The sequence below is a fragment of the Podarcis muralis genome, chromosome 14 (genome assembly GCF_964188315.1).
Source record: "Podarcis muralis chromosome 14, rPodMur119.hap1.1, whole genome shotgun sequence".
Classification (NCBI taxonomy): Eukaryota; Metazoa; Chordata; class Lepidosauria; order Squamata; family Lacertidae; genus Podarcis; species Podarcis muralis.
The window spans coordinates 12,367,446-12,392,044 of record NC_135668.1 but is presented as its reverse complement, the minus strand read 5'-3'; the positions used below and the strand labels follow the sequence as shown (position 1 = coordinate 12,392,044).

General features: G+C 43.7%; 1 long non-coding RNA gene across 1 annotated transcript in view; it reads right to left on the bottom strand.

The window, feature by feature from the left end:
• Positions 1–7,670: 7,670 nt before the first annotated feature.
• Positions 7,671–24,599, bottom strand: part of LOC144325475 (uncharacterized) — a 111,144-nt gene continuing 94,215 nt past the window's right edge. Inside the window, exon 3 of the long non-coding RNA XR_013390632.1 lies at positions 7,671–8,320. This is a non-coding gene — a long non-coding RNA (uncharacterized LOC144325475). The remainder of the gene's footprint in view (positions 8,321–24,599) is intronic.

Sequence of the window (24,599 nt, the reverse complement as noted above, 5' to 3'; positions counted from 1 at the left end):
AGCCCGACATTAAACCTTTACTTTAAATACAGGGCTGGGCCTTGAGTTTCATTTATTTCATTTGTGAATCACTTCCGAAACATTTTAAAGCAATTTAAAATTTTAAAAAAAACACCTACATTTCATATTTATCTACTTGATAGATAAAGCAATTTAAAAATAAAATAAAAACCTACATTTGATAGCAATTGCAACCTCAATAGAAAATGGATTTATTTATTTAATTAATTTTGTGATCGCAGGATTCATTATTTTGCTTTCCGGTGCATATGCCTTTAAGAGATGAACATGTCCTAAACCAGTAAGCCAAAGCTGCCCTACTGAAAGAAGGGTAGGATATACATATTTTTAAATAAACAGGTCAGTGGCCTTTTGTGAGATACTTCATAATTAGTGTCTGCAAAGTCTTTTTGAAAGGAAAAGCAGAGAACATGAAACCCTGTTGGCATCTTGGACTATGATCTGGGACAGTTCATGGGAACACCAGAACCTTTGCAACCTCTAATCAAATATTCAAACTTTGCTTTCATGTCCCCCACTGGCCTACTAAACAGACCCTAAAGGATGTGCTCAAATATCTGACGATAAACTTATTTTGAAGAATCGAGAACCCTGTTCCCTGGTTGTTGTTGTTGTTTAGCATTCCTGGGGATGGATAGTTGCACATGCAAATTTTAGACAGATTAGGCTGTTAAGTAAAATCCACTCTGTCAGTCTCTTCTATATGTCCCCTGCCAGCAAACAGAAGGACAATGTGGATTTAAAGCCCTTTTGAAAGCCACACAAAATTTTCTTTTAAACAGGATGGCAAACCGCCATTTCTAACCATCGCAGCCGGCCTTTATCTTGAATGACAACCATGCAAGTCTTGTTCTGCCACCACAACACACAATATCAAGTGTTGATGGCTATGTGTTTTCAGCAAAAATGTCATGTTTAAAGGAAACATTTCTCCAGACTTGTTTTTGTTTTAAAGTGGAAATAGTTTTCCGAGTGGGAAATCATGAACAGACTTTACAAGAATAATTGCATGTGCACATGCACAAAAGCACACAGGATTATTAAATCTAACAAAATGAGTCTAAATGGAAGTGGAATCGTATGTGAAAGTGTAAGGAGTGCTATGAGGTGGTCTGTTTACATACACATTTGCAAAATCCTTTTTTCACCCTGCTGTTCCGTTATTTTGCACAGTGAATGCAAGGGTTTGGACTAGCCTACTAAAGGTGAAACCCCCAAAGGGAATTGCTACAATAGGGTTTCGCTTTGGTTCTAGGAAATCCAGCTGCCCTGCAGCTCCAGCCTTGTCAGTTCTATTGACAATGTGCTCAGTTATGTCTTGTTTAAAGCAAAAGGACAAGGCATGAACAGCAAGTCTGACCACATGGCATCTTGGAGGTAAGAGAAAGGAATAGGGGCGCGAAGCAGTTTTCCTTCATTCCCTCTCCTTCCCACCCCCAAACAAACCACAAGATTGGATATCTGCAAACATTGGGCCACTGTGCAGACCTCCCAAATGTTATTTTGTGAACTGTGCCAAATCAGCCCATTGTAACTTTGCAGAATGTAGCGGATTATACTGATTAGCAAACACAGCAGTAAAGTGTTCTGGGGAAATAGGAAATACAGTCCAATACTTCTAATAGTTATAAAAAAGATAGGATTTTGTTGTTGTTGTTGTTGTTTTAAAGTTGAACTTGACAAGCAGAGGAATGGGTAAATCAGCCTATTACTCATTCATACCATTTTTGCCTGTGTTTACTCCTAAGTAGCAGTGGGGGGAGGGACGCGGGTGGCGCTGTAGGTAAAAGCCTCAGCGCCTAGGGCTTGCCGATCGAAAGGTCGGCGGTTCGAATCCCCGCGCCGGGGTGCGCTCCCGTTGCTCGGTCCCAGCGCCTGCCAACCTAGCAGTTCGAAAGCACCCCCGGGTGCAAATAGATAAATAGGGACCGCTTACTGGCGGGAAGGTAAACGGCGTTTCCGTGTGCTGCTCTGGCTCACCAGAGCAGCTTTGTCATGTTGGCCACGTGACCCGGAAGTGTCTGCGGACAGCGCTGGCTCCCGGCCTATAGAGTGAGATGAGCGCACAACCCCAGAGTCTGTCAAGACTGGCCCGTACGGGCAGGGGTACCTTTACCTTTACTCCTAAGTAGCAGTGGGGGAGATAATTTAGGCCCATCTTTTAACGTGAACCTACCAAATTCAATGGGAATGAATCTACGCATGAACCAAAATGGGAGTCCACCTTTGAAATTAGTAATAATAATAATAATAAATTTTATTTATACCCTGCCCTCCCCGGCCAGAGCAAGGCTCAGGGCAGCTAATACCAGTAAAATTACAGTAAAAACATAATAGGGGGAAAAAACCAATTTAAAATACAGGTTAAAACACAATTTAAAATGCAGCCTCATTTTAAAAGTAGCCCATAGATCAAAACTATAAGGGGAGGGAAACATAAGGGTCAGACTGAGGAGTCCAAACCAAAGGCCAGGCAGAACAGCTCTGTCTTGCAGGCCCTGCGGAAAGATGTCAAGTCCCACAGGGCCCTGGTCTCTTGTGACAGAGCGTTCCACTAAGTCAGGGCCAGTACTGAAAAGTACTGAGCAAATTCATAGTATAGTTCTGTACTTCTATGAATTTTGTGATGCGTGTCTCTGACACCATAATATGTACAAAAGTACATGTACTGTTGCTACTATTATTATTAATATTATCCTGCCTTTTCCTCAGACTAGAACTCAAGGCAGCTTAATAAAAGACAACTACAACTATCTTTATTACGGTCCAGAGACCCAACAAAACATTACAAATCAATACAGAGTTCCTACAGCCTACCTCCAGGTTAATCAAGCACTTTGTTTGGAATATAGGGCTCATTTGTTCTTGCAACCACCGATATATATTTTATATTTTAAATATATTTAAAATACAGAAACACAAAATACAGAAAGCTAAAAACATATTAAATATAATAGTGTAAATGTAATTAAACTGTAATAGAATTAAAACAATATAACAATGAAACTATTAAAATGCAGATAATAAAAACAGCACAGCACTTTTATAAGCCATTTACATTAAAACCAGACACTCCCCAAAGCCTAAAACAGTCTTCACCTTCTGGTAGAAGGAAAACAAGGAGGGAGCCAATCTAGCTTCTCTAGGGAGTTCCAAAGTCTGGGAGCAGCCACTGAGAAGGCCCTCTCCTGTGTCCTAATCAAGGATACCTATGTGGGTGGTGGGGCTGAGAGAAAGGCCTCCTCCAAAAATCTCAGAGCCTGGGCAGGTTTGTACGGGAGAATACAATCCTTCTCACAGCCTCAGTCTAAACTGAATGCTGAAAGTACACTGTATGCTGAAAATATTCTGAAAAATGCATGCAATGCAGTCAGGGAAATGTGCTTGCAAAAATGTGTACGTGAGAAAAATGTCATATAAAACGTGTTCTCCCTAGCAGAGAGCACGTGTTGCGGTGGGGGATACAAGCCACCCCAGTGTTGCTGGGCGGATTTGCAGAGTGACCCAGGCAGTGAATTGGTTAATTGGGTCACTGGGGAGAATTGCTTGTTGCCAATTTTGAAGGGGTCAGAGGTTTTAAATATTGGACGCCCAACTTTCGGCGTCCTCTTGGCTGCTTGCACCGGATCACCCGCCCACCCTCCCTGTATTGGGGGGGCGGGGTTGTTCGCTTGACCATGCTATGCCTGTCATGGGGTCATCTGCTTTGAGGCAGGGGCCTGGTAGGAATTTTGTCCATTTGGCTGAGTGGCTGGTGCCATTTGGTTTTTGCCTACTGCGTAGCAAATCATCACCACTTGTAAGGTTGGCGGTTAGGCATTGGTTCAAATTGGTTGGTGGAGGGGTAAGTGCCTACCCCTCCAATGGTGGTGCGGAAAGGGAATTCCGTTAAAGGAATCCAGGGGCTTTCCATTCTTTTCGTCCTTGTCCCTGGCATCGGACTTGGGCCGTGCAAGCCACCAGGAGCATGAGGGTGAGAAGTGAGGGACTGAGGCCCAGCTTCATTTTCTCCCCAAAATTGTTTCCCTCACTGGCTTCCGCTGGAATCTGAAAGTCAGTTCTGTCCCTGGGCAAGGACAGATAGTCGGAACCAATGCCTAAGCAACCACTCACTTGTGTGCATTTAAATAAAGTTGTGGCCAAAATCGTGCCAAAAACCCAAACCAAAATTGATGTGTGAATTATTGGGGGGTGGCTTGGGGACCTCGACACGCAAAAGCATGCATATTAGGAAATGAAATCTACACTAAAATGCTGGCGAATTTTCCAGAGCAACAACAGCAGCAGCAGCAGCAGCAGAAAACTGGTTAAGAGATGAAGAGAACTGAAGACTGGTAAAAACTGAGCAAGTGAGAAAACCAGAAACTGACAGATTCACACATCCAAATGAACAAGCCTTGTTTCGTCCCATTTTTGCATTTATCTGTGAATCCACAGAAACCTTCACATTTAAATGCTATTTGTAAACATATTTTCTCTCAACACATACATGTTTCTGTACATATTTTTTACACCTTTTTGAGCCAAGAACTGTGTCAGAACATTTGGGAAGTTCAAAAGCCAACACACAATTCTGTTCTGATCCATGCATTCATGCAAGGAGCGCGGATCAAGTCAGTTCATATCAGAACTGACGAAGATCAGATTCCTCAGCCGTCGCTAAACAAGCAAGCTTTTATTAAGGCTCAAAGACACGGTATCGTATGTAGGGAGATGCAAACATTTCAACGTTTGGAGGGTTCCCCCCCACCGAAAGGAAGTTTCCTACAAAGAAGCTTGTTTTAAAACGAGATCACAAAGAGGGAGTGGAAGAGCTCTAGGAAGGCTAAAGCCGTCTTAGAAACCGTAAACAAAGAAGAGTTCTATCAGGAAGAAATACTTCAAGAATCCCATGGAAACAAGCCAATTGATAGTTTATGAATTGGCTCCTTTAACCTACATTCTGTAGGGCGGTCCAGCATGCCTCTGCAATAACATGGTCTCGAGTTCTCCGATTCATAATAGTCAGCTTAACCTTTTCTCACTATGCTAATAGCCCAAATTAAGAGGAGCAAATTTGAATGCCTTTGTCTCAAGATGAACTCGCACAATGTCACACATGAGTTGCTCCGCTTTGGTTTCATGGGATTTAAAATTCATTTTACACCGGAATCCAATTTGCTTGCTCTCGCTCAGTTCTCAGAGTGAGCAGGATCTAAGAGGACCTAAGCTGAACCCCCTCCCCCTTCAATTTAGCCCATTCGCCATTCAGAAACAGGGGCCTGTTACACTGGCTCAGAAAAAAAGCAGAGGAATGTTACTCCTTTAGGTAACAAACAGTGACAGTAGGTTGATTATCATTGAGGATATAGTAGCCACCTTGCTGAATCAGACCTTGATGCTCTTGAAAAGCTCACAAATGTGGCACGGTGGAAATAGCCACAGCCTGACATTTGTCCCTCCCATGTGACGGCAGTAGCTGGTGGAGAGGGGCAGTGCTGTGTTTTGCATGCTGCATTTGGCTCTGCTGGTGCACCCACACAGCACCAGCACGCCTGCCACCTCTCCTATCTCCATCCTAGTAAATAGCACCAATTCTGCTGGTGGGAGGTCAGGTGCATAGCGGCTCCCCAACCTAGCAGCTGCTACCGTCTCATAGTCAGATATATGCTACTTCTGAATCTGAAGCTTCCATTTAGCATGAAACCAGCAAAGGTGGATTTAGGGCAGCACAACCGATTCCCCTGCATGGGACGCTGAGCTCAGGGGTTGCCTTCCTGCCTGCTTCCCAAAGCCTTGTTAGCACATGCCCGGCTTTGGGAAGGAGATGGGATGGGCTCTAGGACCCTGCCAGAGCCCTCATGCCTCCTTTCCCATGCCCAACATCTCGCTTACCTGACTTTGGGAAGGTGGCACAAGAGCTGGGTTGTCAAATTATGGTCTTACACAGAGCACCATATTGACATGGTCTTTTCCTGAGACTAGTAGTGACTAATAGACCATGAATATGTATCACAGTAGTGATGTATGGAAGTGAGAGTTGGATCACAAAGAAGGCTGATCACCAAAGAATTGATGCTTTTGAATTATGGTGCTGGAGGAGACTCTTGAGGGTCCCGTGGACTGCAAGAGGATCAAACCTATCCATTCTGAAGGAAATCAGCCCGGAGTGCTCACTGGAAGGACAGATTGGGAAGCTGAGGCTCCAATACTTTGGCCACCTCATGAGAAGAGAAGACTCTCTGGAAAAGACCCTGATGTTGGGAAAGATGGAGGGCACAAGGAGAAGGGGACGACAGAGGACGAGATGGTTGGACAGTGTTCTCGAAGCTGCTAACACGAGTTTGACCCAACTATGGGAGGCAGTGGAAGACAGGAGTGCTTGGCCCATGGGGTCACAAAGAATCGGACATGACTAAATGACTAAACAACAACAACATGTATCACAAGTAGGGATGGGGGAGAAAAAATATTCAATTTGCATTTAAAGCTATGTCTATCAAATCCACACTTTCTGAAACAATCTGAGATCCGAAACGTAGCCATCCTGCAACACCTGCACTGATCCAAACATTGTGATGAAGTTGTCGAACCAAGCAGTGTTGACAAAAATGCACAAATTGGGGGAGATTCCAGGGATTACACCTGAGACTTTCTGCGTGCAAAGCAGGTGCTTTACCCCTAAGCCTACATCCCTTCTCCCAAACTCATTATTTGACTGTCAGTTCCTATTTAGCCAAAATGGCCCCACTGATGCACTAAGGGGACCTATACAGCAGATGTGGGGGTGACCCCAAAGGTTTGTAGAAGCTCACAAACTCTTTAGGAGGGAAGTATCCTAAGTGCAAGTAGATAAATAGGTACCTCTTCATAGCGGGAAGGTAAACGGCGTTTCCGTGTGCTGCGCTGGTGCTGGCTCGCCAGAGCAGCTTCGTCACGCTGGCCACGTGACCCGGAAGTGTCTGTGGACAGCGCTGGCTCCCGGCCTCTTAAGTGAGATGAGCGCAGAACCCTAGAGTCGGACACGACTGGCCCGTACGGGCAGGGGTACCTTTACCTTTACCTTTACCTTTATCCTAAGGGGGAAGGGGGAAGCCAGCAACAATTCAATGAGAGTGGTCCTATAAAGTTGGCTGAGTGTTGGAGGGGCAGGGAACATGGAAAACTGAGAGGTATGGAGGGAGGGTGTAATGGAGTATCCTGATAGAAGCCAAGACTGGTTGGTGGGAATCCTGAATAGGAGCACTCAAAATTGTTGCAAGGCCTACTTAATTTGGATTGATTTCTGAAGTTGTTGTGAAAATGAGCAGGGACTTACATTATACCCAGGGCCGGATTTAGGTTTGATGAGGCCCTAAGCTACTGAAGGTAATGGGGCCCTTTATATGTCCAGCTGTCCATTGTCAACAACAAATTGTCACTGTTTTTTGTGTTGAATATATGCTATATGGTAATTTATGGACCTAATAGGTATCTAAAGCCATTTGCACATGCACAACGTCAACACCCTATATAGAGAAATGAACAAACCAGTGATATTTTGGGGAGCAGGCTAGCAGGCAGGGCCCATTACTTACATCATAGGAGCCTACACAACACAACACAACACAACACAACACAACACAAAACAAAATACTGTTGCTGTATGTAGGCTTTATTTTATTTTATTTTTATCTTATATTTTGGAAATGTACATCCAGGTTTTTTTCCTTTAATTTTTTTGGGGGAACCCAAGAGAGTGGGGCCCTAAGCTATAGGTTGTTTAGTTTACATGTAAATCCGGCACTGTGTATACCTCCCTGTTCACTTTTTGTTGTGGCTCTTCAACCACAGATACATTTCCCCATGATATGTTTAGCTACAGTTGTCTTGGATATCTGACAAATGCTGCTTCTTTCCTTTCCTTTCCTTTTACATTTCTGCCATAGCAATTACACAATGATTTTATTGTGAATGCTCACAATTATTTATGATAATGCGAACAACCCTATTTACGTGGGTACACATTCAACGGCTACCGGGAGGATATCTAAAATACTTACATTTTTTAAATAATTGAATTAACAATCTGTCCCTTTCTTTATTCTCAGTCTGTAGGAGAAATCCCTTTAAAATCTTTTTCGTTTCTTTGATGGGAAAAGCAAGTGTCTGCGTAAAAGAAATATTGGAGGAATGCTCAACCCACAGATGAAGCTCACTTACACTCAGCTAATCATCAGTTTTTTGGTCATACTTTTCTCTTGTGGGAGTCAAGCTGCAGTCTTGGTCCAGATTCCAAACAATTTCTCGGGATGCTTAACTCCCTCACTATTGATGGCAGCTGTGATAAGAAAAACAAAAAGGAGTCTTGTGGCACCTTGAAGGCTAATAGATTTACAAGTATGACCTACAACAAAAAGCTGCAATGTTGATTGTTCCTCTTCAGGAGTCTGGGATGACAGTGATGCCCTTTTTCAGAATACTGCACTCCATTCTCCCCCATTTTCTGTCTCCCCCACCCAACTGTCAAATGACATTCCATACCCACTGAACATGCTCAGTCCTCACCCAGTTGTTTTGCTGCCCGCCCCCAATTTGGGCATTCCCCCTGCTATTTTATTATTAATTTTTTTTGGTACCTATGTAAACCTTGGGGTTCCCACAAGCCTGTTTATACCTCTGAAAATTTATTAAAAATCAAAGAATACAAAACTTCACATAAAAATATGTATTCCTAATTAGTGAAACTAGAAGATACTTGACTTCCCAAATGTCGTACATAGCTAATCTCAAAATACCAAAACAGCAAAGGGCTTTTACCTTGGCCTGCTGCTATATAAATTCCCAGGGCGTTCAGAACAACACAACATCTCCTTATTACTACAGGACAAAAGCCCAAAAGTCACATATCCAGTCACCAGATTCTGTGCTGCCATGATAGATATTTGTCGAAGGATGGTCTATGTCACAAATCAGTCCTAAAATGAAGACCCATATTGTTAGATCTCTATCATTGAAGCCCCATCCCATATAGCTGTTTTAACGGGTCTTTTTTAATCCCTCTTATTAGTTTTTATTCACCCATTATTTATGCTTAATCAAGTATTTTATGTATAGGTTTTAATCTACGGTTGGTTTTTGCTCCCATTTATTTAATAATTATTTGCTTAGATTCATGCCGTTATGCTATTTATTTAAATGTTTGGCTTATGCTGGTCTGTGACTGAATAAAGTAAATTCATTCATTCATTCATTGTTTATACCTCTGACTTGTGCATTTTGCCTTCTATGTTTTAGCTACAGGAAGATCAACACTTAGGAGAATGAGCTCACTATACATATATAAGATTGTAGTGTAAGCATGCATAGAAGGGAGCCTACTGAAACAGGTGCCTGGAGTATTACACAAGTTAGCAGGCAAATGCACTTAGATATGAGATTATTTTCCCCTCCTCCTCTTTTGCATAGATCTCCTCTTCCATTCCAAGCTGCAGATCTAACCTCGAATAGGATTTCAACTGCAAAAATGGCATCGCTAATGTCCTCAACCTGTGGTTAGTGAAATGTCAGCACAGACATAAAGCTAAGCTGGAATAACTCAGAAAATGGATATCGTTCATATCCAAGAAAAGAGGAAGTTGACCAGCCCACAAGCCACTTCCTGTCTTTCAACCGTGACAAAGACTGGAGTGCTGCTGGAGCAAACTCCTCAGTCAGTAGAGCATGAGACTCTTAATCTCAAGGTTGTGGGTTTGAGCCCCATGTTGGGCAAAAGATTCTTGCATTGCAGTGGGTTGGACTAAATGATCCTAGTGGTCCTTTCCAACTCTACAGTTCAATCAGTCCATGATTCTTAGAAAAAGCTAACTATTTCCCATACCACAAAAGAATAGGTCTGGTGATTCCAAAGCCAGTTTTCCACATCCTGCCACGTCCTTGGCAGTGGCGTAGCGTGGGGGGGTGCAGGGGGGGGCCGGCCGCAACATCTGGGGTTAGGGGAAATCCATGGGTTAGGGGGCGCAAATCCACAGGTTAGGGGGCGCAAATCCACGGATTAGGGGGCACAAATCTACGGGTTAGGGGGCGCAAATTACTTGCCTTGCCCCGGGTGCTGACAACCCACGCTACGCCACTGGTCCTTGGTGTTGTCATGTGGAATGTGACGGGGTGCGTAGTCCTTCCCACAACCACACTGGTGAGCCTTGACCTCCCCTAGCCACCCACTGCCCTCCCTCCAAGCTTTCTTCCAACTCATCTTGCTTTCTGCTTCAGTGGAACAGAAAATGACCCCTCTCCCTGCTTCTCTAACACCTGGCACACAGCTACAGATGTGTGCCAGACACCAGGACCATAGGGATTTGTTTCCAAATCTATATTCTAAATCCACACTCTTGGTGCTTGGACCACAGCATGCCACGCACTGAAGAAGGGAGGGAAGAAGGGAGATCTCCCCGCGGTCAGCACATGGGCAAGATAGAGGATGAAAGTTTTTCTCTGTCTTGCAGAAACATTTAAGCTGAAGAACTTTTGGGGCCATAATGTGTAACGAGAGCCAGTGTGGGTGTAGTGGTTAAGAGTGGTAGTCTCATAATCTGGGGAACTGGGTTCGCGTCTCCGCTCCTCCACATGCAGCTGCTGGGTGACCTTGGGCTAGTCACACTTCTCTGAAGTCTCTCAGCCCCACTCACCTTGCAGAGTGTTTGTTGTGGGGGAGGAAGGGAAAGGGGAATGTTAGCCGCTTTGAGACTCCTTAAAGGGAGTGAAAGGCAGGATATCAAATCCAAACTCTTCTTCTTCCATAATGCTCACCTTGCATTTGATATGAGAATTAAGAACCATTTCAATTCATTATCTCCAGGTCTGGGTATTTTAACCTGATCAACCACTGGTAGCTAGACTGGGATGTTTTACATCTGTGCCAGTCTCTATGTCACAACAACCTCTGTGATCTCTTGCACATACTTTGGTGTATCAGTGACACGAGGCTCTTTAGTTGCCATCTTACATGCCACGTAGCTTATGGGAACATGAGGCCCCTGAGACCTCCCGGCAACCCCAACATGGCACACAAATTTGCCCTTGCCCCTTCTGTGTTTCCATCAAATCCTCTGCTTCCTTGCAACTACACTGGCGGAGGATGTCCTAGAAATATGTTATCAAAATAAACGAACATCACATCCCATGCTGGTATTTTTCCTGCTTGTTCTCTGCATTTCCAGATGAATAGTTTTTCAGAGCACAGCCAAGGAAGACGCCACGTTTTCCACCTGACCAACTCAATACAGACTTAATATCTCAATGGACTCCAGGCATACCTGTATATCATTTTAAGCTGAAATGTACTGCAACCCATCATGATCTTTACAACTCTCATCTCCGCTTTTTTGCCTTTCATTTTTTCCCGGTGAATTCTTATAAAACAGATGTTGCCATGCACGCAATAACCTAGTGTTTCCCCACACAACCCTTTCCTCACCAATCTATTCTGTTTTGTAAAATTAAAACATCTTACTTGTCAACTGTTCAACTGAACTGTTGCTGTCCTCCTAGTTTGGCATGTGTTCATTAATTAAAATCTTGTCAGTGTTAGTTGCTAGTGTTGTTGCTCTTCAAGGGTAGAAATAGTCGTGTGGGATCAGCCCCGCTAGGCCATCCAGTCCTGTTTGATGGATAAAATCCACAGCTAGAACTTCCACAACCAATGGTGGCTGATGCCAACTGGTCTGGCAGAAGGCAGGGAGCTCAAAAGTAGGTGGAGCCTCAGTCAATGATGGGTGGAGCCAATTAATTCTACCTTTGCTCCTATCCTCCTCTCTGCTCATTTCTATAATGGCAGCGCAAAGATTAAAGAAGAGGAAGATGGCAGGCAATGCCACCCCCTGAACTGGTTGTAAGTAAAAGGCGGTATTTTCCACTGTCCTCCTTTCAATATTTCTAATTTGTCCATTATCTTCTATTTATCTACTTGCACTTTGACGTGCTTTTGAACTGCTAGGTTGGCAGGAGCAGGGACCGAGCAACGGGAGCTCACCCCGTCGTGGGGATTCGAACTACCGACCTTCTGATCAGCAAGTCCTAGGCTCTGTGGTTTAACCCACAGCGCCCTACATTAACACACACACACACACACACACACCAATTTGGATTCAAACTAACTGCAAAAATTAAATCCTTTGGGTTTCATTGTCACCCACCAGCTCCTTATAAACTCATCCAATATCTCCTTCACCTACTCTCTTCCATTTCCAGTTGTGCTCTCCAAAATTACTATTTTGTTAACATGCTGTTACATATCAGGCCACATAAGAAGCATTTTGCTCTTTCCTCTTTGCCATTCATGCTTCATTGCCAGTCATCATTCCTCTCAATACCATACTAAACACACACACACCCAACTCTGTAGGATACAGGATACAGTGTGTAAAAGCAGGCCATTATGATTTATTGTAGCAATAACACACCTTTTAATAATACAATTAGAGACATATTTCCTTAATGCCTTGGGATAACAGGATTTAACCTCTTTTTTTAGCGAGCAAACGCTGCGTCGATTTGAAAAGTAGGATGTGCAATTCGGCACCTAATAGATTCATATGGCTTTTCAGTAGCACTCAGGTGGGAAATGCAAATTTCTAATAATATATATTACCAATAGTTTTCTAGGGAAAACAGGCCACCTAAAACCCCTAATCTTCCAACCCTGATTTTCAGGCTCAATTCTTCTCTTACAGCTCTTCAAAGCTACAGTTAAAATGTAAGTGGGGAAAAAATATCTTCAGCCCATTATAAACAACAATAAAAGGCCACAGCACAGAGCGAGTTGATAGCAGTATATCACTCTCGGGACTCTGCTTTTGAACATAAACAACTCAAAACATTCTCATTGTAGGCAGAGCCCCTAGAGGGACTTGGAATTTGCTATTTGCGGTGACTATCCATTTTCCTATATATTTTAAAATGATGAAATTTACACCACACAGAGATCTCCCCCCGTCCTTCCCCCCTTTTTTTTATTTCCAGAGGAGATGTTCAATGTCTTAGGGCAGCAACCACCATCGCTTTTAGTGGCATATATTGCTAAATCTTTTGGCTCCAACTTAGGAATTTACTGTCCTCTGTTTACTTGTGTGAAGCCACTGTTCCACCATGACATATCCAGATGCATGGCTCACGCTACTCTGTGCTTCCAGAAACAAGGGCAATATAGCTGAGAAACACAGTGCAGTTCTACAGCACATCAAAGCACATTGCAGCCACGTGCTTACACCACAGGTGCTTACACCCACAGGTGTCCCCACTGCTGTTGTTTAGTCGTTTAGTCGTGTCCGACTCTTCGTGACCCAATGGACCAGAGGACGCTAGGCACTCCTGTCTTCCACTGCCTCCCGCAGTTTAGTCAAACTCATGCTGGTAGCTTCGAGAACACTGTCGAACCATCTCGTCCTCTGTCGTCCCCTTCTCCTTGTGCCCTCAATCTTTCCCAACATCAGGGTCTTTTCCAGGGAGTCTTCTCTTCTCATGAGATGGCCAAAGTGGTGTACCCACTAGGCAGCAACAACTAGAGATACTGTGTGTGCGCCATGCAGCTCTAATAACATAGCAAAACATTTGCTCCCTTGGCTGCATAGAACCAATACAATGGTACTCCGGAACCTTCAAAAACCAAGGCGCAAAGGGCGGTCCATTGAAAGAGCAATTTCAATGGAAAAATGGGGGTGAGGGACACAGCGGAAGCCATTCAACTTCTGGGGCACATTCAAAAACGGAAGCATTTACTTCCAGGTTTTCAGCGTTTGAAAACCAAAACGTTCAGCTTCTGAGATGCTCAAAAACCAAGGTACCACTGTACATTTAAAGTATACCCCTCCCCCCAAAAAAATCATGGGGACTGTAGTCTGTTCTTGGAAGGGTGCTGGGAATTGTAGCTGTGTGGGGTGAACTACAGTTCCCAAGATTCTTGGGAGTGGGGAATGAGCTTTAAATACACACTGTGTACACAATTCAACACTAAACGATGGTCAGTTTAGCGGGCTGAGATTAGCACATCCGAGAACAGAAACCCACCAAATGCAATTCAACTGCCTTACGCAGAAACACATACATGAAACTGAGTTGTCACCAGCCCTGTGTTTGTATGGTGAAGGGTAGTTTAAATATATACATAGTAAATGAACCTTTGCGCCAAGCATGGGAAGCATGCACCAACAGGATTGCAACTGTGGTGGTCTCAGAAGTTCTCGAGGCAACGGTGACATTTCAGAAGTGACATTTGAATCCTTTCCAGCTCAAGCAAGAGTAATGCTGAGGAGCTTATAAGACTCTCTCTAAAGAATATGTCTTTGGAGCAAGGCTGGCAGGAGATACTGTACTGCCTGAAGCAGAAGAGCAAATGGCACCTCTCCGCAGTTAAGGCTGCACAGCAGACTTGAACACAGGGAGAATGGGCTTCTGTCTATGGGAAGGACTGTAGCACAGTCCAGGAGTACTTCCACTGCATGCAGAAGGTCTCTGGTTAAATCCCTGGCATCTCCAGGTAGTTCTGGGAATGTCCCTTGCCTGAAACCCTTCACAGCCACTGCCAGTCAGAGTAGATAATACTGAACTAGATGGATCAATGGTCTGACTCAATATAAAGGAGGTTGCTATGTTTAAAGGAGCACGTTATCTAAGATCCATGCTATTGTGCCATCTGCTTTTTCTATACTAACCCCTCTTCCAATAAGGCTACAGATCTGGGGCAGGGGAGGCAAACCCAAAGAACTGAATGGGGAAATATATATAGATATATAAATACACACATATATGTATATATCTGTCTATATACTATGCATTTATGTGCCCTTTGTACAGTGGTGCCTCGCAAGACGAAAAGAATCCGTTCCGTGATTCTCTTCGTCTTGCGGTTTTTTTGTCTTGCGAAGCAAGCCCATTAGCGGATTAGCGCTATTAGCGGCTTAGCGGGCTTAGCGGATCAGCTGATAAGCGGCTTAGCGGATCAGCTGATAAGCGGCTTAGCGATCAGCTGTTAAGCGGCTTAGCGGATCAGCTGAGAAGCGGCTTAGCGGATCAGCTGTTTAGCGGCTTAGCGGATCAGCTGATAAGTGGCTTAGCGGCTTGGGAAAAAGGGGGGGAAAGGAAAAAAACCCTGCAGGAACTCGCAAGACATTTTTGTCTTGCAAAGCAAGCCCATAGGAAATTCGTTTTGCGAAGCACCTCCAAAACGGAAAACCCTTTCGTCTAGCGGGTTTTCCGTCTTGCGAGGCATTCGTCTTGCGGGGCACCACTGTACTCTCCACTTTTTTGCTAGATCTACCCATTAACATTCTTGCTTGCTTGCTTGCTTTATCTTGCCCAGGGCAACCCAAAGTGACTTACAATCAAAGCTTATCTTACTTTATCCTGTGGGTAGGGGTGGGTAGGGGTGCTCAGGAGACATGGAGTGGGAATGCTGCTGCTGCCACCAACTGCTGCCCGAGGCAACTGATTTGCTTTGCCTAATGATAGGGCCAGCCCTGCTGGAAGACGGATTGCATAACCCTCTCTGTGTTTTCCATCTAGGCAAGCAAGAGGCATCATCAGACTTCAAGGACACATTCCAGCCAGACAAAGCAGGACTAATGTTAATACATCACCTGGTGAAGGGGTGTGTTTTGTGGCCAGGGGAGTGACCTGAGGGCTAGATACATAGGCCTGGAAGGCCACATTTGGCCTCCTGGCTGGAAGTTCCAACTATCACCCCTTTTAAGATCTCAGATGAGCCACTTAAGATCTTCCAAATGAGCTTATACACTCTCAGTTCAACAAAACGTTATCACCTTCCCACTTCTGTTTCTAAGACTCCATATGTGCTACAAATTTAAAGCAGCAGCATGCCCACTTTGAACAGTCAAGAGTCTCCTCAAAGTTTGGGATGTGCAGTTTGTTAAAAGTGATGAGAGCTGTTAGGAGACCCCCATTTTCCTCACAGAGCTGCCATTCCCTGAGTCATTTAACAATCAATTCCTCTTATCAGGGAACCCTGGGAACTGTAGCTCACGGAGGCAAATTGGGGGTCTCCAAATTCTCCACACCCATAATGAGCTACCCTTCCCAGGATTCTCTGGTGGAAGGCATGACTGTTTAAAGTGGCAAGGCACTGCTTTCAATATATAGTGCAGATGGGGCCTATGTCTCAGAGGCCCGAAGAGGTAACAAGTGGCTGAACTGAATAAACAAAAAGGGTACAGACCGCAAGAGGCAGCTGACCACACATGCACTAAGAGAGAAAGAGACAGACAGAAAGAGAAGTGAAAGCAAGAGTTCATGGACTCAATACTTCCCCCTCTGACCCATTCATTTTACAGATTCACCTATGCTTCAGAATAATGGATAAAAAGCACCAACAATTCAGGCGGAGGGGGATAAAGTGCTTCAATATTAAAGAGCCTGACCTATACATAAAAGGACCCTGGGAATATGTCCAAAAAAAGTGGGGGCAGGAAGAAGAACAGCCATTTTAATAATTAACCAAAGTCAGTCGGTCTTCACAGATGAGTGGTTCTTTGCCTGCCAACTAAAACACTCACTCTCGGCTATAGAACTACATGGAACCTTGCCCAATGTAAAGCCACGGCATTTGGCCAAGTGAAAAACTAGGACAGTTTGTTAATGAGTGTAATAACATATCTGGAATGTACACGTTGCTTACACCACGTTAGCTACTTGTTGAAAAGGTTCCCAAATTCAGTGACTAGAGCCATCATTTTGCCTGGCAGGCTTCCCAAATTCAAATCCCACCTTGACACCATATCCCTTCAAACAGCTCATAGTGTCATTGGAGACAGAGAGGGTGAAATGGTACAATATATGTACCACTTTCCTCTGAATGAGGCCATAGCCATCTTGCTTTGGAGGGGAGGGGGCAATTTTGAGCAGTAATTCTGAGGCATGAAAGCTTTGAAGGAGATGTTGGGACTCCCAAACTTAGATCTCCCAGCGTCTCAGTATAGTACAGTCCCAAAAAATCAGCTGTAAGCACATTCAAAACAATTCTATTTGCTCTAATGACATATTATGAAACAGTTCCGCTCAGGTATACGTAGCAGATTACATACTGGGTCTTTTTCATGAGATCAGATGAACAGCTGCACCAATTTGGATGTCTAATGCTCAGAGTAATTTAACACCAATGAAATAATAAATTCCAGCATGTCCCAGTTCAATTAACCTAGCAGGAGGCAGGGCAGCAGCTGCAGCCCTTGGAGAACATGGAAGCGGCTACGGAAGGTACAATAGGGTCCCTGCCACTTCCCAGAGTGCCGAGGATACTTCTCTGGTGGGTAGAGCAATCATGGTAGTGGTGATTTGATCATTAGGAACATAGATAGTTGGGTTTGCAAAGGGCACACAGGCAACAAGCTGAATTGCCTTTCCGGTGCAAGGACTGCAGATGTTGCTCATTGCCTAGATACCCTGGTAGACAGTGAGAGGAATCAGTGGTTGTGGTGCATGTCGGTACCAATGACATGGGAAAATGTAGTCCAAAGGACCTGGAAGTCAAATTTAGGCTGCTACATAGGATGCTGAAAACCGGGACCTCTAAGGTAGCTTTCTCTGATATGCTACTGGTTCCACATGCAGGGCCTGCCAGTCAGGTGCAGCTTTGTGCTCTCAATGGGTTTGGATTTGTTAGGCACTGGGAAACATTATGGTAAAGGTGAAGGATCCCTGGATGGTTAAGTCCAGTCAAAGGCGACTCTGGGGTTGCGGCGCTCATCTCGCTTTCAGGCCAAGGGAGCCGGTGTTTGTCCACAGACTGCTTCCCGGGTCATGTGGCCAGCAGGACTAAACCACTTCTGGTGCAACAGGATGCTGGACTAGATGGGCCACTGGCCTGATCCAGCAGGTCCTTCTTATGTTCTTACATCCTTCCTATGTTCTTAGGATCTGGCTAAAAATCAATAGGAGTTAGGCTTGTGGATTTAATTAAGGGCCCCCAACATCTATCCCCACCAATGAAGCAGTAATTATACTCCATGATGAGTCTGGGTACAATTATCACCTCAATATTACAGATGGGATCTCAAGAGTACATCATCCAGAAATCTTAGAGCTGAGCTTTCTACATAGCTGAACCTAGCTTATGCTTTTAACTGTTCCATTTGCACTAGTAGATAAAAGGAAAATACAAATGGGAAGCCAAAGCAAGGCGGGCGGGCGAGGGGGGAAAGGAAATGTTGGATCAGGCACCATTTGTCATTGTCCAAGCTCATCAACAATATAGGATTATAGGACAGCACCGTTGGAAGAATAAAAGCTTTTGCGGAACATTTGTGAATCATATTAGGGTCGGATTTGTAGTAATACACTTAAAAGAAAATAAATCGTCTCCTCCACTTCCTGCCGCAGCACAGCTAGAGATTCAGCTGCCATTTAATATCACAGCCATCTGAAGAGCTTAAATGCCTCCCGCACAAAGTCATCGTCTTCAGGGAACATCCCTCTCACCCCGGAGTTGCACTCGCTTTCAATAGCCAACATAAATGTGAGACAGGGGCTGGGGGAGAGAATGGGAAAAGACATTTCTAAATGGCCTTTTAAAATACAGGATTTATAAATGCCAAAAATTGGTGTGTGTGGTTTTTAAAGTGTTTGGGTTTGAGCTTTTTAGTTTGTTGTTTGGGGTAGGTGGTAAGCAAGACGCATAGCTGTCAAGCGTCCCTTATTTGGCGGGACAGTCCCTTATCCCAGTGCCATGTCCTGCTGCTGTCCCTTATTAATGAGGCTTTGTTTGGCTGCTGGCTGGGCTTTCTGCCTTTGGCTCGGAGGGGCTCAGAAGTTGAACATACCTGTGCCCGGAAAATCCCTTATTTTGGCTGCTGATCCCTTATTTTCGAGGCTGCTGGTCCCTTATTTTAAAATCTGTAAATTGACAGCTATGGCAAGACACAGCGTTTCCCTCTATTTCAGTGGAGGCAGGCCCATTTGGGGAAATGGTGCAATGCCGAAGGGAGCCCCAGGGGAACCTTGAAGGAGGCAAAATAGTAACCCAAATAACCCAATGAGGATGCTCAGTGGTAGGGCTGGGTAGTGATGTGAGGTGAGAATGTTGTCTGGGGAATATTCTCAAGAATGAGAATATTCTTGAGAATATTGTCTGCCAGAAAATTCTCCGGAGAATATTCTTCACAAACTGTAAATTCTAATGTAAGAACCAGTTTTACAACCCACATTTTAAAAAATCTAGTAAATAAAAAGTCAAGCTGTGATATTGCCAGTGTAAGTAATAAATAATGATTTTTTTTCTGATCCAGATACGTTACTGGGCATTGTGTCATTCACCATTGGCAGTTCTGAAATGTGAGCGACAGAAAACTTTTTTTTTTTTTACTTTCAAAAATGCTATTCATTTAATCTGATGAACAATTGAATTCATATGTATTTCAAGTATATGTAATAGACTCCCCCCCCCCCTATTTTGGTGTGACCTTATTCTTAGCAATTCTATACCCTTGGCCATACAGTGTGATTTTTTCTTCTTCCAGAAAGTAGCTTTAATGCTTCAAAGAATATGAATTCACTGCATTGCCCCATTGAATAAAAGTACAGTTTTTGGTTGCCATCTGAACAAGTTTACCCATGAATAAACATGTATATTAACTAATTATATCATTTTCAATACATTAAAATGAATATTCTCCTACTTTAAATGAAAATTCTTTAATATTCTCATTAATCGAGAATAATCTCAAGAATATTCTCAAGAATATTCTCCAAAAGATTATTCTTGAGAATTTAACATCACTAGGGCTGGGCGATATATCAAGATATCATCTGGTTTGAACTCCATGTTGTGATATCGGTTTCATAATTTTTTGACCTGGCAAAATATTACGAATTAAGATGTCTTTGTTTATGTGTGCGCGTGCATGCTATGCAAATACGGGCAAAACCATTAAGCCAGCCAATGCCTCTAGTTAGCTCCATCCTTATTTCAGACATTGTTATATAGCAGTTTATCGCAATGTTTAGCTGGTGATAAATCACGATGTTGAAAACCAGATAAAGCCCAGCCCTACGGAATGCTGGGAGACTTGGGGGTGGAGGCAGAGAAAATTGGACCAGAGAGGAAAGAGAATGGCATACCTTGGAAGGAAGCATGACAGAGTGATTGCAACAGTGAACACACCTTTTCTATATTAAAAGGTAAAGGTAAAGGACCCCTGACAGTTAAGTCCAATCGCAGACAACTCTGGGATTGTGGTGCTCATCTGGCTTTACAGGCCAAGGGAATCGGCGTTTGTCTGCAGACCGTTTTTCCGGGTCATGTGGCCAGCATGACTAAGCCACTTCTGGCGCAACAGAACACCAAAACCAGAGCAGTGCATGGAAACGCCGGTTATCTTCCCGCCGGAGTGGTACCTATTTATCTACTTGCACTGGTGTGTTTTTGAACTGCTAGGTTGGCAGGAGCAGGGACTGAGCAACAGGAGCTCACCCCATCGTGGGGATTCAAACCTTCTGATCGGCAAGTCCTAGGCTCTGTGGTTTAACCCACAGCACCACCCACATCAGACAAAAAAAATCTTCAAGCAGTATACAGACCTCAGGCCCTCACAAACACATATTAATGGAAAGTTTAGCTGCAATTGAAGTTAAAATTATGGGGGTTGTGCCAGCTGAGTTTTCAAAGGAAAGCTTAATGCTTTAGCATCACAAAGTTCTTTGTATTTCAGCACAAGATCCCCCCCCCCCTTTATTTCAACAAGAGAAATTCTCTTTCTTCGCCAATATATCCTCTGGGTTTAACACTAAAGATTTGAGCCCTGCAGGCCGCTCACACGTAGGAGTCTCAAGTTCATACTTTTCAAGCACTCGAGAGGATAAGGAGCTTGGAGGATATTTTCTCAAACCCTACAGGAAATATTTAATCTCTCTGCATGATTTTTTTTTAAAAAAGAAAGCTTTCCCCAGAGATTCATTTTATCTTGTCTATTTATAAGAACTGCCTTGCTGGACCAGGCCAGCCACACGTCAATTGCAGATTTTGCCAACATGGTATCCTCAAAAGGCCATCTAGTCTAGCATCCTGTTCTCTCAGTGGCCAATGGGATGCCTGTGGGCAACCTGCAAGCAAGACTTGAGCACAAGAGCACTCTCCCCTCTGGCCATGTATCACGGCTAGAAGTCATCATCGGTAGCCTTCTCCTCCATTCATTTGTCTGTTGTTGTTTAGTTGTGTCCAACTCTTCGTGACCCCATGGACCAGAGCACGCCAGGCACTTCTGTCTTCCACTGCCTCCCGCAGTTTGCTCAAACTCATGCTGGTAGCTTCAAGAACACTGTCCAACCATCTCGTCCTCTGTCATCCCCTTCTCCTTGTGCCCTCCATCTTTCCCAACATCAGGGTCTTTTCCAGGGTGTCTTCTCTTCTCATGAGGTGGCCAAAGTATTGGAGCCTCAGCTTCAGGATCTGTCCTTCCAGTGAGCACTCAGGGCTGATTTCCTTAAGAATGGATAGGTTTGATCTTCTTGCAGTCCATGGGACTCTCAAGAGTCTCCTCCAGCACCAGAATTCAAAAGCATCAATTCTTTGGCGATCAGCCTTCTTTATGGTCCAGCTTTCACTTCCATACATCACTACTGGGAAAACCATAGCTTTAACTGTACGGACCTTTGTTGGCAAGGTGATGTCTCTACTTTTTAACGTGCTGTCTAGGTTTGTCATTGCTTTTCTCCCAAGAAGGAGGCGTCTTTTAATTTCGTGGCTGCTGTCACCATCTGTAGTGATCATGAAGCCCAAGAAAGTAAAATCTCTCACTGCCTCCATTTCCTCCCCTTCTATTTGCCAGGAGGTCATTTCTCTAATCATCTTTTAAAGCCATCCAATCATTGCTTCCTATGGGAGTTCTGGCTTCTTCAATCTCTGCCCTTCAGATGTTTTGGGCCTACAACTCCCATGATCCCTAGCTAGCAGGACAAGTGGTCAGGGATGATGGGGACTGTAGTCTCAGAACATCTGGAGGGCTGAGGTTGAGGAAGCCTGTTCTAGCAAGTCAACTGTTACCTCTCTTTTTTCTTTAACCAAAAAGTCTCTTTCCTCCTAGCAGAATTGCTCCATTCCCAAGACAGTGGCATGTTTCTGAACCTATCTTGCAGACATTTGGACCACAACTTCCATCATCTCCAGCCTAGCGTAGTCGAAAACATCTAGAGGGCATCACATTGGTGAAGGATGATCAATTTCATCCAGTTTTGTATATCTTGTATACAGTACATTAGAGGAAACCACTTTGCAAAAATATGTCTATTAAGGAAAACTGCACGCAAACATGTATAAATTAAGAGAAAGTTGCACTAAAATGCTGATGAATGTTCATAAGGACTTTTTCTTCTTCAAAAACAAAAATTGCAAACTGCTGTGGAAATGTGGAGGTGCAAATTTAAGATTGGAAACCTGAGAAAACAATAGAAAGAAAAATTGATAGGCTAGCCCACCTCTAGTGCTGTGTAAAGAAATTATTTGTACCAAATTGTTCATCTTTCAGCTTCTTTTAATGACCCCCGAGGTTCTACTATCATGAGATAGGGAGAAAAACCTATCTGTGTCCACTTTCTTCACATTTTCTATTTTTTTAATACTGTCTTCATATAAGTCAGCAGGGAGGAGGATGGGAACAACATCAGAATTAGTTGGCTCCATCTATCATTGGTTCTAGCTCTGCTGACCAACAACAAATAATCATTTATACCCCACCCATCTGGCTGGGTTTCCCCAGTCACTCTGGGTGGCTTCCAGCAGAATATTAAACTACAATGATTCATCAAATGTTAAAAGCTTCCCTAAACAGGACTGCCTTCAGATGTCTTCTAAAAGTCAGATAGTTGTTTATTTCTTTGGCATCTGATGGGAGGGCATTCCACAGGGCGGATGCCACTACCGAGAAGGCCCTCTGCCTGGTTCCATTGGCTCTGGCTCCACCTACTGTTGGCCTCCGCAACATCCACCCTACCAATCCCAATGGGCACCAGTCTTCACTGGTGTATGAGAACCAGAACGACGGTCTCCTCAGAAGCAATGGCCTGAAAGCACTTTGCTGAGGTTAAGCAGAGATTTTTGTAGTCGGTGCCTGAATGGGAGACCACTGCTAAACCACCTGGTGCCATATTATTTACTTAATTATTTATTTCATAAAATTCATATGGCGTTTGATTGTAAAAACCAGCCAACCAACCAACCAACCAACCTCCCTCAAAGAGCTTTATAAAACATAACAGTAAAACCAAGAAAAATGTGTTTTTGTCAGTTTGCATTTCTTAGTACAGAAAATATCGATCTGATGTGTAGAGATCTTTCCTGCTCTGCTTAGTTCAAGAGGGTTCTGGAAGCTTCTCCGTGTGACAGAAAATTCATGATGCTTGGGTTATTGTTTGGGTTATTCCTTCAGAGAATCTGAGTACAGCTGGTTTAAACTAGTTCTCTTATTTCTTTCTGTCAAGGTCATGCTGAATATAAAAGTAGGGCCAGAAGGAGCCTGGGTTTCACTTTTTCTTTCTATCTCTTTGTTCTAGTGTTCTGTTCTGTTCTGTATGCTACAGTGTTAAGGTTTAGTTGTTAAGTTTTAAGTTAAGTCTGCTGCAACTGGATTTCTTATGGACTGTGCCAATCCTGGATATATTGGATTTGTGATCATTATGCTCATTTGCCTTCAGTAGCAGTGTTATGTACTGAGTTGAATAGGATCCAAACTGCAGCAGTCTGATTGGTCCTAGAACAATAGGATCCAAAAGGCAGCAGTCTGATTGGTCCTAGAACAATAGGATTCAGAATGCAGCAGTCTGATTGGTCCTAGAACAATGCAGCAGTATGATTGGTTGGCAGGAACCACCCAATCATGCTCCAGATAGAAGTGAATCCACAACCTGATTGGCTTACAGTAGAATTCCGGAATTAGCCAATCATGTGCAGCCCATTGTGTAAATAATGTATATAAAGCAGATACTTGGAGGGGACATTCACTCATTCCTCCTCACCACTATGAGCTGAATAAAGAGCATGAAATCACTTTGCGACTCTGAGTATATTTCAAGCAGTAAAGCTCTGTTGGATGAAGTACAACTGCCTCTGGTCTATTTTTGGGAACTCTGCAACATATTTAAGTTTTTTCCTGCTCTGGACGACAGTTTTATGATGTAAGACAAGGCAGGGCAATAAGAGCTGTGTTCCACTAAATTCTACTCGAGTAGATCCACTTAAATGACTGGTCACAAGTTATTCATGTCTATTAATGTCCATGGGTCTACTCTGAGTATAACTAATATTGGATACAACCGTGTGCGTACTGAACAAATAATAGGCTGAATAATATGTTTGCATAGCCAATATTGCAGCAAAGCAATGTATTTCTAAGCAATTTAGTGAGATGTGGGTGAGGTGAAAAGTGGAAGTGACACACAGAGTTTCTTTTACACTTCTACCCATGATGCCCTGTACGCAGCAAAACATTGTGCTCAGTTAGCTGCAAAATTGCTTCCCAGCTTTCCTGAGTCCCTTCTGTTGCTTAATCAGCACTCCTAGAAGCAATATTTTCTGTCAATTGATTGACAAGAAGGCACTGCTTTCAGAAATGCTGAATCTACAA